Source organism: Dipodomys merriami, unplaced genomic scaffold, assembly GCF_024711535.1.
Source record: "Dipodomys merriami isolate MVZ:Mamm:240054 unplaced genomic scaffold, mDipMer1.0.p SCAF_4, whole genome shotgun sequence".
In the NCBI taxonomy this organism is placed as follows: domain Eukaryota; kingdom Metazoa; phylum Chordata; class Mammalia; order Rodentia; family Heteromyidae; genus Dipodomys; species Dipodomys merriami.
The window spans coordinates 63,051,135-63,064,971 of record NW_027205603.1 but is presented as its reverse complement, the minus strand read 5'-3'; the positions used below and the strand labels follow the sequence as shown (position 1 = coordinate 63,064,971).

At 46.9% G+C, this 13,837-nt stretch overlaps 1 protein-coding gene across 2 annotated transcripts in view; it reads right to left on the bottom strand.

The window, feature by feature from the left end:
- Nucleotides 1-12,398, bottom strand: part of Matn2 (matrilin 2) — a 128,882-nt gene extending 116,484 nt beyond the window's left edge. For both annotated transcript variants that reach the window (XM_069991115.1, XM_069991116.1), the window contains exon 1: nucleotides 12,267-12,398. The gene's annotated coding sequence lies outside the window, so the exon portion shown is untranslated. The remainder of the gene's footprint in view (nucleotides 1-12,266) is intronic.
- Between the last annotated feature and the right edge of the window lie 1,439 nt (nucleotides 12,399-13,837).

Genomic DNA, 13,837 nt, shown 5'->3' with positions numbered 1-13,837 from the left:
TCTCATCTATGAACATATGAGAATTGTTGTACTCAGAAATAGAGGTTAATTCACTCCGAACAGATTCCATGAAGCATGGAAAGAATATTTTTAAATAATGCAAAGGCTTTGACTTTTGTCTTAGCAGATTTTTTTTCCTCTCCATGGCACAACGAGTCTTTTCATTCAGCTTTATCAGAGGGCTGGGGGAAGAGAGAGGAGAGTGTTCCAAGTCTCTCAGAAATGGGCTCTTCATTGTTGGAAGTCAACAAGCTAATAGAATCCCTCCATGGCCAACAGTGGATGTTGTGGACACCTGTGAGAACTCTTGTAGGTGATGAAACTCTCTGGGATCTAATTAGCCATAAAATAAGAGGTATGACAGGAAAGCAGTGTTTCTCACCCTAACTCAGACCACTGGGCAGTAAGACTGTTCTTCTTCTTCCTCTTCTTTTTTTTTTTTTTTTTTTTTTTTGGTGGTGGTTATGGGGCTTGAACTCTCAGCCTGGGCACTGTCCCTTCAGCTCAAGGCAAGTGCTCTACCACTTGAGCCACAGCGCCACTTCCGGCTTTTTCTGTTTATGTGGGGCTAAGGAATCAAATCCAGGGCCTCATGCATGAGAGGCATGCACTCTACCACTGAGCCACCTTCCCAGTCCTGCTCTATCTTGAAAGAGGCAGAGACATGTCCTACTCAGACAAAAAGAGAAGGGGAGACAGGCACTAATATTTACTAAGTGCCTCTGAGGGGCCAGGCAGTAATTTTGGTCATTTCTAACTACCTTCTCATTTGATGCCTATAATCCATCTGGAAGGTATGTGAAATCCTACTTTTATGGACGTGGTGGAGGATTTCCATCCACTAAGACTCACAGATGGAAAGACACTTTGCAAGGCTGCACAGATAGTGAACTAGCCAAACCAAGATTCTCTCCCTGCTGCCTCTCAGACTTTAAAAGAGGGAGAGACATGGAGGGGAGAGAAAGAGAGGTTCCCCAGCTTGTAAGTTCTTAGACATGAGTTGAACAGCTTTGTCCTCAGATTTTTCCATCAGCAATAGTAAGTTGCATCTCCAGCTCTGCTTCCAAGAGACTCACACATTACTGTAGTAGACTGACTGAGGCTGTCCTTCTGTCTTCCACCTATTGCCAGAATCCCCAACTTCTGCATAGCTGGCAAATGGGAAGCCAACCTCTGCTAGGATTTAAAGCCATTCATTATACTCAGGTGGCTGTCAATATTAGACTTTGGTCCTCTTTGAAGTTGGCCTGAAATGGTCATCCATGACTTCCACCCAGCAAAAAAAAAAAAAAAAGGTCATCTTTCCAATATAGTCTGTCCAGGCATGATGTCCCTTCTCCCCCTCAGGTCCCTTCATGGTCGAGATAATGCTGTCAGCTCAGCCATCCACACACACACCAGAAATGTGGAGCCAGCCTGCAGGTGCAGTCTGCATCGCCCACCACCTTCAGGAGAACACAAACACTACCTTCCCACCTCTGTGCACATCCCCCTGGTAGACCTGGGACAGTCAATGCCATAGTCCTCTCTGTTCCTGCCCTTTGCCACTCATACTCCTCCACGAGCCCCTTCACCTACTGTCTCTGTCCCTCTTCCATCTGGAATCTGTGTATGGCATCACTCCATAAACATTGCCATTCAAAGCCTACATGTTTGACCACCAGCCTCCTCTCCAACATGGTGATCCCCACTTCCACTCAGGCTCCCCGCCGGAGCTCAGATTCTTCTTTTTTTTTTTTTACAAACTGGGTGCCTTTGTCCAGCTACTCCCTTGGCCTGCAATGTCTTTATTCTGTATTAATCAAGACAACATTCAGCTCACAATGCTTTGCTCATATGTCACCTAGCAGTAAATGTTCTTCAGTTTGCCTAAGGATTGACTCTTCCACAGTGGTTTCTTGGCTGTCTCTGCTTGTCCTCACTTTTCCTTGTTAACCGGTCTATCTTCCTGCCTAGACTGTGCCCTGCTCCTGGGATCTACACCATGTCACCCACAAAATCCAAACCCATAACTTTCTCTACATACTGTATCTGTCTACATGTACGCGACTCTAAAAGAAAGGTCCCCACTTTCCTGATGGGAATAACAGAGGTATTAAGCAAGGAGTTAGGCAACCTGATAGCTGAGAAGGAGGGCTTGGATGCTGGTAAGGAATCACATCCTGGACCACTGACATTAACAAAACAACCTGTGACACACAACTGGGATTTACTGAGCCGAAGTACCTATGGCCCATGGAAAATGACAGCCTCCCCTCTCCCCCCAACCCAGCCTGACTGTTCAAGGTCAAGAATTTCTCTGCCTGGCTTTATGGGAGGAATTGAGGACACATAGCCCAGTCTCCATAAATCAGGGACTCATTAGCCCCCTTTTCAAAACTAATCACCTCCATATCTACATAGCACAATAAAAGCTTGTGGTTCTAAAGCCTTCCAGCATCCCATCTGAAGAGCACACTTTCGCTTTGCTTTTCACTGATAAATCTGCTCCTGATTAAATCTACCCTGGGTCCTTCCTGAATTCTTTCTCTAATGAGACCAAGAGCTTTCTATTCCCTGGACCCAATGACCCAAATCCAGTAAGTCACAAGGGAACCCTTATTTAATATTGCTTTACTTTTAGTTTAGTTTAGTTTAAGTTTTGTTTTATTTTTGTGTGTGTGTGCTGGTCCTGGGGCTTGAACTCAGAGCCTGAACACTGTTAAATGAAGATAAGAGTCTCACTAACTTTCCTACCTGGACTGGCTTCGAACCACAATCTTAGGTCTCATCTTCCTAAATAGCTAGGATTACAGGCTTGAGCCACTAGCTCCCATCTTGAACATAGAATTTTGAAGAATACGTGTGAACTATCAAGCATTTACTTATGAAAATGTGTCAGTTTAGTCACATACATATTTAAAACAGCTTAAATTGTAAAATACATTAATCTAGAGTTCACACTTTCTTATTTTATAAAATCATGTTTTCAAAGGTCTTACTGTCTTCTCTGACATCAATGTCTTTGTTTTTGTTTTTTGCCAGTCATGGAGCCTGAACTCTGGGCCTGGGCACTGTCCCTGAGCTCTTCAGCTCAAGGCTAGTGCTCTACCACAGTGAGACACAGTGCCACTTCCAGCTTTTTCTGCTTTTGTGGTTCCGAGGAATCGAACCCAGGGCCTCATGCATGCAAAGCAAGCACTCTACCACTGAGCCACCTTCCCAGTCTGACACCGATGTCTTATTAGCATTAAAGAGACTGAGTCTTACAGTATCTCCCTTCTGTTTGGGATACAGTACTCTTTGAATCCATATATGTTGCAGTCACTAGAAATTTTAGGCCACTTGAATCCATTTATATAACATATGGGCATTTCGATTTTTGAATATTTTTACACTTTCTTTTTTTATGAAAACACAAATTCATAATCTCATCATTCCAACTTCACCACTCATTATTTTGCATTTTAAAATAACCTTTACAAGGATGATTGTGTTATCTAACTCTTCCAACAGTGAAATGTCATCCTCAAGACTAATTACAATCTGAGTAGTTGAAATTTGTACTTTGGGCTAGTTGATTTTTCTAAGTATCCAAAAGATCACGATTAAGGCCACTGTTTTCTTCTACAAACAGTATTTTGTACAAAACAGGTCTCTTTCAGAGACCTTGAGGGGCTCAGCCTACAAGGGGTTCCTTTTCTCTCAGGGAATAATGTTTTGGGAAAACCCATCATCTCACATCTCAGTATATCTTTTTTTTTTTTTTCTGTCATGGGGCTTGAACTCAGGGCCTAGGTGCTGTCCATGAGTTTTTTTGCTCAACGCTAGCATTCTACCTTAAGCCACAGGTCCACTTCTGGTTTGGGGATGGTTAGTTGGAGATAAAAGTCTCATGGATTGGCTTTGAATTTTGATCCTCAGATCTCAGCCTCCTGAGTAGGTAGGATTACGGGAATGAGCCACCAACGCCAGGCCTCCCATATCTTTTCCCTTCACCAGTCACCAAATGGTGCCAGTCCTATTGTTTGTCAGTGATGTCTCTTATGTCCCTTTCCTTATCCAGCCCTGTCACAACCCAAGACCTGGCCCTTATTCACACCAGAGAGACTGCAAAGACCTTGTCAGAGACAGCCAATAGTCGTCCCCAGGTCCCTTTTTTGCCCTTCTTCTTTAGCACCAGAACCCCCACTTTCCAAATGCTCATGTAATATGCTGGAATATCTTCTCTTATCCCAGCCTAGGGACTAAGTGCTGGCCAGTTGGTAGGGAAGGACAAGATGCAAACAGCTTCTGCAAGTTTCCTTAACGTTGGGAGTCTGATGGGGGTGACCTTCCTTTCGTATTTCTTCCTAACTCCTGGAATGTGGACACCCTGGCTACAGACCCAACAGTTGTCTTCAACCATGAGGTATCACAGAAACAGAAGGCAAGGCCAGGAGCCGGTGGCTCATGCCTGTAATCTTTGCTACTCAGGAGGCTAAGATCTAAGGATTCTGGTTCAAAACCAGCCCAGGCAGGAAAGTACATGAGACTCTTATCTTCAATAAACTACTCTGAAAAAGCCAGAACTGGCTCAAGTTGTAGAGTGTAGCCTTAGAGTAAAAGAAGCAAGGGACAGAGCCCAGGCCCAGAGTTAAGCCCCAGAGGCAGGAAGGAAGGAAAGAAGGAAGGAAGGAAGGAAGGAAGGAAGGAAGGAAGGAAGGAAGGAAGGAAGGAAGGGAGGAAGGGAGGAAGGGAGGGAGGGAAAGAAAAGCCAATAAGTCCCATCCTTTTTGTTTATTCCTTCCTTCCTTCCTTCCTTCCTTCCTTTCTTCCTTCCTTCCTGTGTAGGTAGCCTGAACATAGGGCCTCATGCTCTTGCTTAACTTTTTCACACAGACAGGAACTCTACCATTTGAACTATATCTTCACTTCCAGCATTTTGCTAGCTAATAGGAGATAAAAGTCTCACCAAATTTTCACCCAGAGCTGGCTTTATACAGAGATCCTGAGATCTCAGCCTCCTGAGTAGTTAGGATTACTGGCCTGAGTCACCACGCTCAGCTAAACTGCCTTCCTTAAATATCTACTATTTGCATCTTTTCTGCAAAATGCAGCTGGACCTACTTTTAACTGATTGACTTTGTCCAAGTCTATCCTGTCATACCATCTGACACCAGGGCTAAATTGTACCTCACCAATGCAACATCACGCTTATTATGCTCCTGCTCAGAAACTCTAAGTGACTTCCACATCCCAACAGGAGTGAAGAAACTCTAAGTGACTTCCACATCCCAACAGGAGTGAATCTACACACACACACACACACACACACACACACACACACACACACACACACACACACACACATCTTTTTGCTACACAATATGTCTCTTCATTTGTTCTGGTTAAATGAAGTATGGCTGGGTTGTCACCTTTAAAACTGAAGTATGAATGGGAACAATCTAAATGGCCCTTAACAACAAAAGAGATAAAATATAATACAATGGGATGGTATATAGCAACAAAGAGGAAAAGTTACCACTTCACAGATAATATGATAAATTCATTAACATAATATTGAATAAAAATGAACCTACAATCATAGAAACTAGGAAAGTAGGGCAGTGGCTACACTTGGGTATTGAAGGGAGACTCTGGGTACTTAGACTATTCTGTTCATAGGTCAAATGGATGATGACACAGGTTTGCATCAGGAAAATTCATCCAAGCTGCATCCTTGACTTATGTACTCTTCTGTATGCATATTTCAATTTTTAAAAACCCACATAAAAAAATCAGCAAAACTGAGCCAAGCCCAGTGGCCCAAACCTATAATATCAGCTACTTGGAAAGCTGACATTGGGAAAATTGCAGTTCAAGGCCAACCCCAGGCAAAAATGTTCACCAGATCCCATCTCAACCAATAAAATGTTGGGAGTGGCTCCCACTGTTATCTTAGCTACAAAGGAGCTATAAATAAGAGGATGAAGTCCAAGTCTGTCCAGGAAAAATATGAGAACCTATTTGAAAAATTACCACAGCAAAAGGGGCTTGAGAGAATGGTTCAAACAGAAAAACATCTGTCTCACAACCACCGGGCCTTGTGTTCAAATCCTAATACTACAACAACAGAAAGAAAACAAACCAGCAAAACTAATCTATGATGACAGAAGTTAAAAGTTTAAAAAGTATGTCCAGCCCCGGTGGCTCACGCCTATAATCCTAGCTACTCAGGAGCATGAGATCTAAGGATCGAGGTTCAAAGCCAGCCCGGGCAGGAAAGTTTGTGAGAGTCTTATCTCCAATAAATTGCTAGAAAACCGGAAGTGGTGCTATGGCTCAAGCGGTAGAGCGCTGGCCTTGAGCTGAAGAGCACTAGGACAGCGCCCAGGCCCAGAGTTCAAGCCCCACGACCTACAAAAAAAAAAAAAAAAAAAAGTATGTACCTTCAGAAGGTACATATTTTTTGGGTTAAAGAAGAGCTTATGCAGTCCGACCCAGGAAGCAGTTACATGAATGTTCAATTTGTAAAACTCCACTGAGATAGTCCCTATAGCTTTGCATCTTTTCTTTTCTTTATTTCTTTTTTTTTTTTTTTTTGCTGTTTGTGGGGCCTGAACTCTGGACCTGGGCGCTGTCCCTCAGCTCTTCAGCTCAAGGCTAGTGCTCTACCACTTGAGCCACAGCACCACTTCTGGCTTTTTCTGCTTATATGGTGCTGAGGAATCAAACCCAGGGCCTCATGTATGCGAGGTAAGCACTCTACCACTGAGCCACCTTCCCAGCCCGGTTTTTGCATCTTTATATGTTCTTATTATAAAAAAAAAACTTACTTAACAAATGGTGCTTCATTCTCAGATCCTGTCATGGACCAAGGGAAAGAGTGATCAGAGCTGAGAAACTGGCTTTGGAGAAAGTTTCCCATGGCCTTTCTGCTAAATGGACCATTGTGCATCTCCTGGAAGGGGATAGTTAAGAATAAAGCTCATGAAAGACAACTCTGGGATAAGTGGAATAATGTTCCTCTGAAGAATGGCTATGGCCATTCCATGGCCTAATTCCTAGAACTTGGAAATGTGGTGCTATGTGGCAAAAGGAACTAAGGTTGCTAATCAGATAATCGCATAAACCTTTAAAATAGGGAGATAAGCCAAGCACTGACGTCTGGCCTCTGTAATCCTAGCTATTCTGGAGGCTTGATCTAAGGATCAGGATTCAAAGCCATACTAGGCAGATAAGAATCCATGAAACTCTAGAAGTGGAGGTGTGGCTTCATTAGTAGAACACCAGCTATGAACAATAAAAGCCAAGTGAGAGCATGGGGGCTTCAGTTCAACTCCCAATACCACACACATATACACACACAGACTCACACACACAGACTTACACACACACACACACACAGAGACACACACACACACACACACACACACACATATACAACTAAAATTAGAAAAATAGAAGTTGAAGAACCAGAGAAATAACTATAACATGTTAATAGGCAGCCTGCTGTTCATGGGCTGTTAATAACAAGAGCCAAATGACAAGAGCAGCTTACAAGGGGTGGAGAACATCTACCAGTAGGCCCTGTAATGCCCCCCCACCAAATTACTTGGTATAGGACAGGACAGACAAGTTATACTTCTCATATACTTCTCATCAGCTGCCTGTGGCTGTCTGCCTGTATTGATCATTTCATATGGCCCATAATGAGGTTATAAATATCCAAATGACCCTTGGCATGTGAAAAGATGGAAACAGAAGGGAAATGATTTCTCCCCTAGAGCCGCCGGAGGCTCCAGCCTGCCAACACTCTGATTTGCCCCCGTAGGACAACCATTTCTGATCTCCACGACTTTGACATCCTAAACTTATATAATCTTAAGCCACTGAGTTTGTGGTAACTTGTTACATCAGCAGTAGGAACTACTAGAGACCCTCTGCAGTAAATCTCAGGGGAGTCAAACACAAACACGTTAGGTGGGGATTTTCTTAGCAGAGATCTTGCCATGAGGTGGAGGCATCTGACTTTATATTTCACTGGAAATGGAGAACAAGCCAGAAACTCTGGGCTGGAAAAGTCAGTAAATGATGTGGATGAAGAAAATGTCTGTCATGAGGGACTGGGGATAAAAGTCAAGAAGAATCAAAGAAAGGGAGAACGTATAAAAAGTACAGTTAGGAACAACTTCTGAGTTTGAAGAAGGCTGGGGCTTACAAAAAGATTTTGTTGAGGTGACTGAATTATAGAGTTTGAGGTGAGGAACTTAGCCTGGATTTTCCCAGGTAGGCTCAATGTACTTACAAGGGCTTTTTAAAGAGAGAGACAGGAATGAGGGAGAGGAAAGATGGCCAGAAAGAAGAAGACAAAGGATTGACAAGGAAGAGAAAGAAGGAAGAAAAACAAGGGGAGGGGGAGACAAGGACAGACACCCAGAGGCAGAAAGAGAGACAGGTTAGAAAAGTTTTATATGTGTGTATGGTCCTGGCTCAAGGCCAGTGCTCTATCACTTGAGCCACAGCACCACTTCCAGGATTTTCTGTTTATGTGGTACTGAAGAATTGAACCCAGGACTTCATGTGTGCTAGGCAAGCACTCTACCACTAAGCCACATTTCCAGCCCTTTGAGATTCTTATCTCTGGTTAACCACAAAAAGCTAGAAATGGGTTAAATGGGTCTGTGGCTCAAGTGGTAGAGCATGAGAGCCTTGAGCACAAAAGCTCAGGGACAGAGCCCAGCCCCAGGACTGGTGCAAAAAAAAAAATCTCAAGTACTTTCCTGCCCAAGTAGATCCTTAGATCTCAGCCTCATAAGTAGCTAGGATTACAGACATGAGCCAACAGCGCCTGGCTAGAAGACACTTTTACCAGTTTTAAAGACGGAGAGACCAGGAGCCAAGAAATATAGTTGGCTTTTACAGCCAGAAAACCTAAGGGGACAGATTTTCCCTGAAGCCTGAAGAGGGTGTGCATTTCTGCTGACACTTCATTTGAACCACATGAGTCCCATTTCAGACCTGGTCACCAGAACTGTAAGATCATAAATTTATTTTAAGCCATTACCTTTGTGGCAATTGGTTACATCAGTCATTGGAAACTAACACAATCAACCTGGAAGAACACTGAGTGTTCCACCAGGCAGTGAGAACCACAGGTAAACCAAGGCTCTTTGGCAATACTCAGAACTTTCCACTCAACCACTCAACCACTGACTTTTACATGCAGATATTTTGCAAATATTTCAGTTTCAGTCAACTCATTCTGAATATGTATGCAGCCTACACAGTGTCAGAGACATTCACAGTCATTGTTTCATTTGACACTTAAAACAATCTTATGCAGTATTGTATCTATCTGACAAATGATCTAACTAAAAGCAATGTAATAGTAAGCATGCCTAATAATTATTTACTCTGAGTCAGCCATTGTCTTGTTATGTCATACGTTGTAACTAGCTTCATTGTCCACAAATCCTATTTATTGTTTACAGATGGAGAAACTGAGGCACTTATTGGTATGAAATTGTAACTAGAACCCAGATCCTTCAGGTGTTGAGAACTATGTGCTTCCGGTGGTGCTCCCACTGCCTCTCATCACCCTCCAAGTCACTCACTGTCATAGTCATTACCACTAATGCCTGACAGCAGCCAAGGCCTCTGGAATTGTGCCTAGTCCTGACCCTGAGCTTTCTTCAGGCAGTGGTGGCTGAGCTACATGGCAGAGTTCAAGCATGACCTCATGGGCTGAAGCTCCAAGTGGCCACGGGTCTCTTGGAAGGGCCTCCCTGGCACTGTTTCCTAGCAACAGTAGAGACAGGCTCCACTCTCTCCTTGGACATCAGTCTCCCCTCACCCCCAGCCTCCTGAATCACTCTATGTATACTCATGCACAAAGCAGAGGGGCCCTCCTTAGCTCTCCTAGAAGACAGGAAACCCTAGGAAAGGACCACATGCTTCAGATCAAGACCCAGAGATGCCTTTGCTGTCTCCTTGGCTGCTCTCACACCTCACTCTGGTTCTACTCCCATCTTACCATCTCCATTGCCACTGCCCACCAGGTCTGCTTTGCCTGGACTTCGGTCTCTCTTCTTTCTCTTTCCCTAGCCCAACCTACTTTTTGGCCTTTTTTGTAGGTACCCATAACTGCCTCTGGAGAAACTGGGATTTTCTCCAGTCCTCCAATGGCTCTATTATTCGTTCTCTGTTTTTCCAAAGAGCAACATCTCTTCCCTTTTCTTTAAATCTCAGACCTCATTTCAGCTGTCTTTGGCAAACAGAGACCTAAGTTGTGTTACTCTTGGGAGCTTAGGGCCTGACAATTATCCAAGATTGTTTCTGATTTGCACTCTGCTCTGGTACCTCTGGTGATGAGCTTAGGTCTGGGTGCTCCAGTTTGCCAAGGTCTGACAGTCAAAATCCCTGGAGGCCTGATTTGTAGCTCTTTTGGGCCTTGCAACTTGGGAGACTGAACTCTATGGACAGGAATAAAAGTTTGGAAAGAGCCCCATGCTGGTGGCTCACGCCTGTAATCCTAGCTACTCAGGAGGCTGAGATCTGAGGGTGGCAGTTCAAAGCTAGCCCAGGCAGGAAAAGCCATGAGACTCTTATCTACACTAAGCCACCAAAAAACCAGAAGTGGTGCTGTGGTAAAGCCCTTGTCTAGAGCTGAAGAGCTCAGAGACAGTACCCAGGCCCCGAATTCAAGCCCCAAGACTGACAAAAAAAAAAAAAAAAGTGTGGGAAGAAAACTGGGAGGTGAAGAGGTACTGGTTTCTGACTTCTCCACAGGGTTTTCGTTTGTTTTCTTTTCTGGTTTTGGTGCTGGTCTTAGAGCCTGAACTCAGGACCTGATGCTGTCCCTGAGCTTCTTTTTGTCAAGGATAGAGCTCTACCACTTCAGGCACAGCTCCACTTCTGGCTTTTTGGGGGTAGTTTATTGGAGTTAAGAGCCTCACAGACTTTTCTACCCAAGCTGGCTTCAAACTGCAATCCTCAGATCTCAGCCTCCTGAGTAGCTAGGATTACATGTGTGAGCCCCTAGCACCTGGCTCCACAGGTGTTTCAGAGCCAGAGAGGAAACCCAGCTTGGTATCTTGCTTTGTCAAGCTCTTGATTTGAAAGCAAGCAGGGAGAACACTACAGGAGTAGCATTTTGCATGGAAAAATCCAGTTAAACACCTGTGCAGGGGCTGGGAAGGTGGCTCAGTGGTAGAGTGCTTGCCTTGCATGCATGAGGCCCTGGGTTCGATTCCTCAGCATCACATAAGCAAAATAAGCCAGAAGTGGCGCTGTGGCTCAGGTGGTGGAGCACTAGCCTTGAGCTGAAGAACTGAGGGACAGCACTGAAGCCCAAAGTTCAGGTCCCACAGAAGGCATTCTTCCTGAGGGTGTGTGTGTGTGTGTGTGTGCCTGTGTGCGTGTGCGTGTGTGTGTGTGCGTGTGTGTGCGCGCGCGCGCGCGTGTGTGCCTGTGTGCGTGTGCGTGTGTGTGTGTGCGTGTGTGTGTGTGTGTGTGTGTGTGTGTACGCGCCAATCCCTTCCTGTTTCGGAGCTCACCACCTCATCTTAAGAGGCTCCAGGCATTATCCTCAGGACTTCACTTGTCCTATCTCATTTAATCCCACAAGCCTGTGGCTATCACCAACCCACCAGATGAGAAAACTGAGGGGTTGAGTAGCTGGGTGCTACACCTATTCTGGCCTGTAAGCTGGTGGGCACTGCCACAATTGTCATTGTGGTTTATCTAGAGTTTATCCTGATAGACCCTACCAGTGTCCATTTTTCTATCCTCCCCAACCACCAGAATGGCCCTCCCTTCACACACACACACCCTTTCTCTCCTCCCCCTCCCTCCCTCTCTCTTCTAAAATACAGGGAGGCTGCTATAGAGAACAGGGAAGAAATCAGATAACCCCGACACTGAAATACCATCCTGGGGAAGGCAGGGGACACACAGAATTATTTTTCCCCCAGCTGGATACCCGCTCAACAAGTCCCCCATCCCCAGGGGCCTTGCAGACGGGGGCCCTGGGGTCCCCGCTGCAGGGCATAGCGCCCCCACGGGGCACTCTGGGGGCCACAGCCCCGTGCGCCCTGGTAGAAAGCGAGCCCAGCCCGCGGAGCGAGGGGCAAGCCCGGTCCCCGCCAGCCCCTCTCCCGGCGTCCCCTCCCCTCCCCGTGTCCCCGAGGGGACGCAGGACCCTCGTGGAGCCGCAGGGTCGAGCGTAGGCTGGCAGCGGGGAGGGCGCCCGCGTGCGCGTGTCCATCCGTCCGTCCACGCCCGGCCACGGGTGCCACACTCACCTGCAGCTACCGTCGCCCCGCGAGGGCCCTCGTTGGCCGCGTCGCCCGGCCGGGGCCGCGGCTGTCCCGGGGGGAACCGATCGTGGAGGGCCGAGGATCCGAGACGCCCGAGCCGCTGCCGCCGCTGCCTCCCAGTCCCATCCCAGGGCGCTCCCGCGCTGCCGGCGGCCGGCGGGGCGCGGGGCCAGGGCGGGCGGGCGCGGGGAGGCGGCGCCGGGCCGGCGGAAGGAGGGGTGTCCTCCTCGGGGATGGGGAAGGCGTGGAGAGGCGGAGGCGACCCGCGCGGCCGCACCCTGCGGGCGGCCCCCCTGGCCACGAGCCCCGCTCCTCCGTGGGCCTCGCAGCCGTCAGGGGCTCCGCGGCACCGGGAGAGGCAGGGCTCGCGGAGTGGGACGGGGGCGCGGGCCTGGGGAGAGGCCTCCTGGGAGTCCCGTATCCTGAGTTTGGGGGTCGTTTCCCCGGAGGAAGCATCCATCGAGGATGACACTGAGGAATAAAGTGGGCAGAGGACGGATAATTGGTGACGAATGTCGGGGGCTGTCCTGGCAGTGCCCAGACCGCCTCACCATCAGCCCCAAGTTCATAATAACGGAGCATCTACTGGCCGGGGACCAGGCCCGGGGGTGGGGAGGGGAGCGAGGATGCCAGGATGGAGAAGGGAGACAGGATTCCTGCCCGAAGGAGTGGTGAGAGTCTAGTTCAGACAAGACCTGAGAAATGATAGGTGAGACGTTTACAGCTTTGTCAAGTGGGGAAACCTTACCCTGGAGATCTCGAGGGCGCCTTGGAGAGATGTAGAGGGCAGGACTGACTGATGATGGGCGTCTGGGAGAAGGGCTGATCCCACGATGGGGACCACAGTGGGCCATCTGCACAACAGGCCTGGGCACCTCTCAATAAAGCTCCAAAATTCTAGCCCCAAACCACTAACCCAGCACACCCAGCGCATGTTTTAACAAGCCAAGAGGAAGAGTAAAACGAATATCAAATCCTCAGGATATGCAAGAGGCTGATCATTTATTTAACTGCTTCTGGCTGCCTGGATTTTGTAACTAACCAACACTCCTATTTGACGACAGAGTTGGTTTCTGATATATGAATATAAATGCCATGTATAAAATCAGTTCTTCAAAAAAGCTCTCAAGAGTTGGTAACTAAAATCCCAGACAAATTTGAGAGGATGGGTAAGGTTGGGAGAGATGGCAGAGTGTTACTAGCCAGACTTATTGGACATGTTGAATTGAAATGCAATCTCTTTGTACAACTACTTCAGACTATGGGGTTAACACATCCTGGCCATCCGTGGTATCACAATGTCAAGAATCTGGGACTCCCAGTCCCCCATTCCTTCAGGCACATTAGCTCACAGGGTGCCTTGACTGGTCTGCCTGGACCAGAAAGAGCTTTTGTAAGTCTGGGAGGAGGGAGGTGGAGGTCAGAATGCAGAGGACAGTCTTCAGGAAATGTCAGAGCTCTCAAGCCTTGGATCCCACAGAAGGAAATTCTTCCAGAGTCCAAGCCAGTGAAAATCCCCTAGGAACTGGAGAGTTCATTTATGGAAACTTACATTG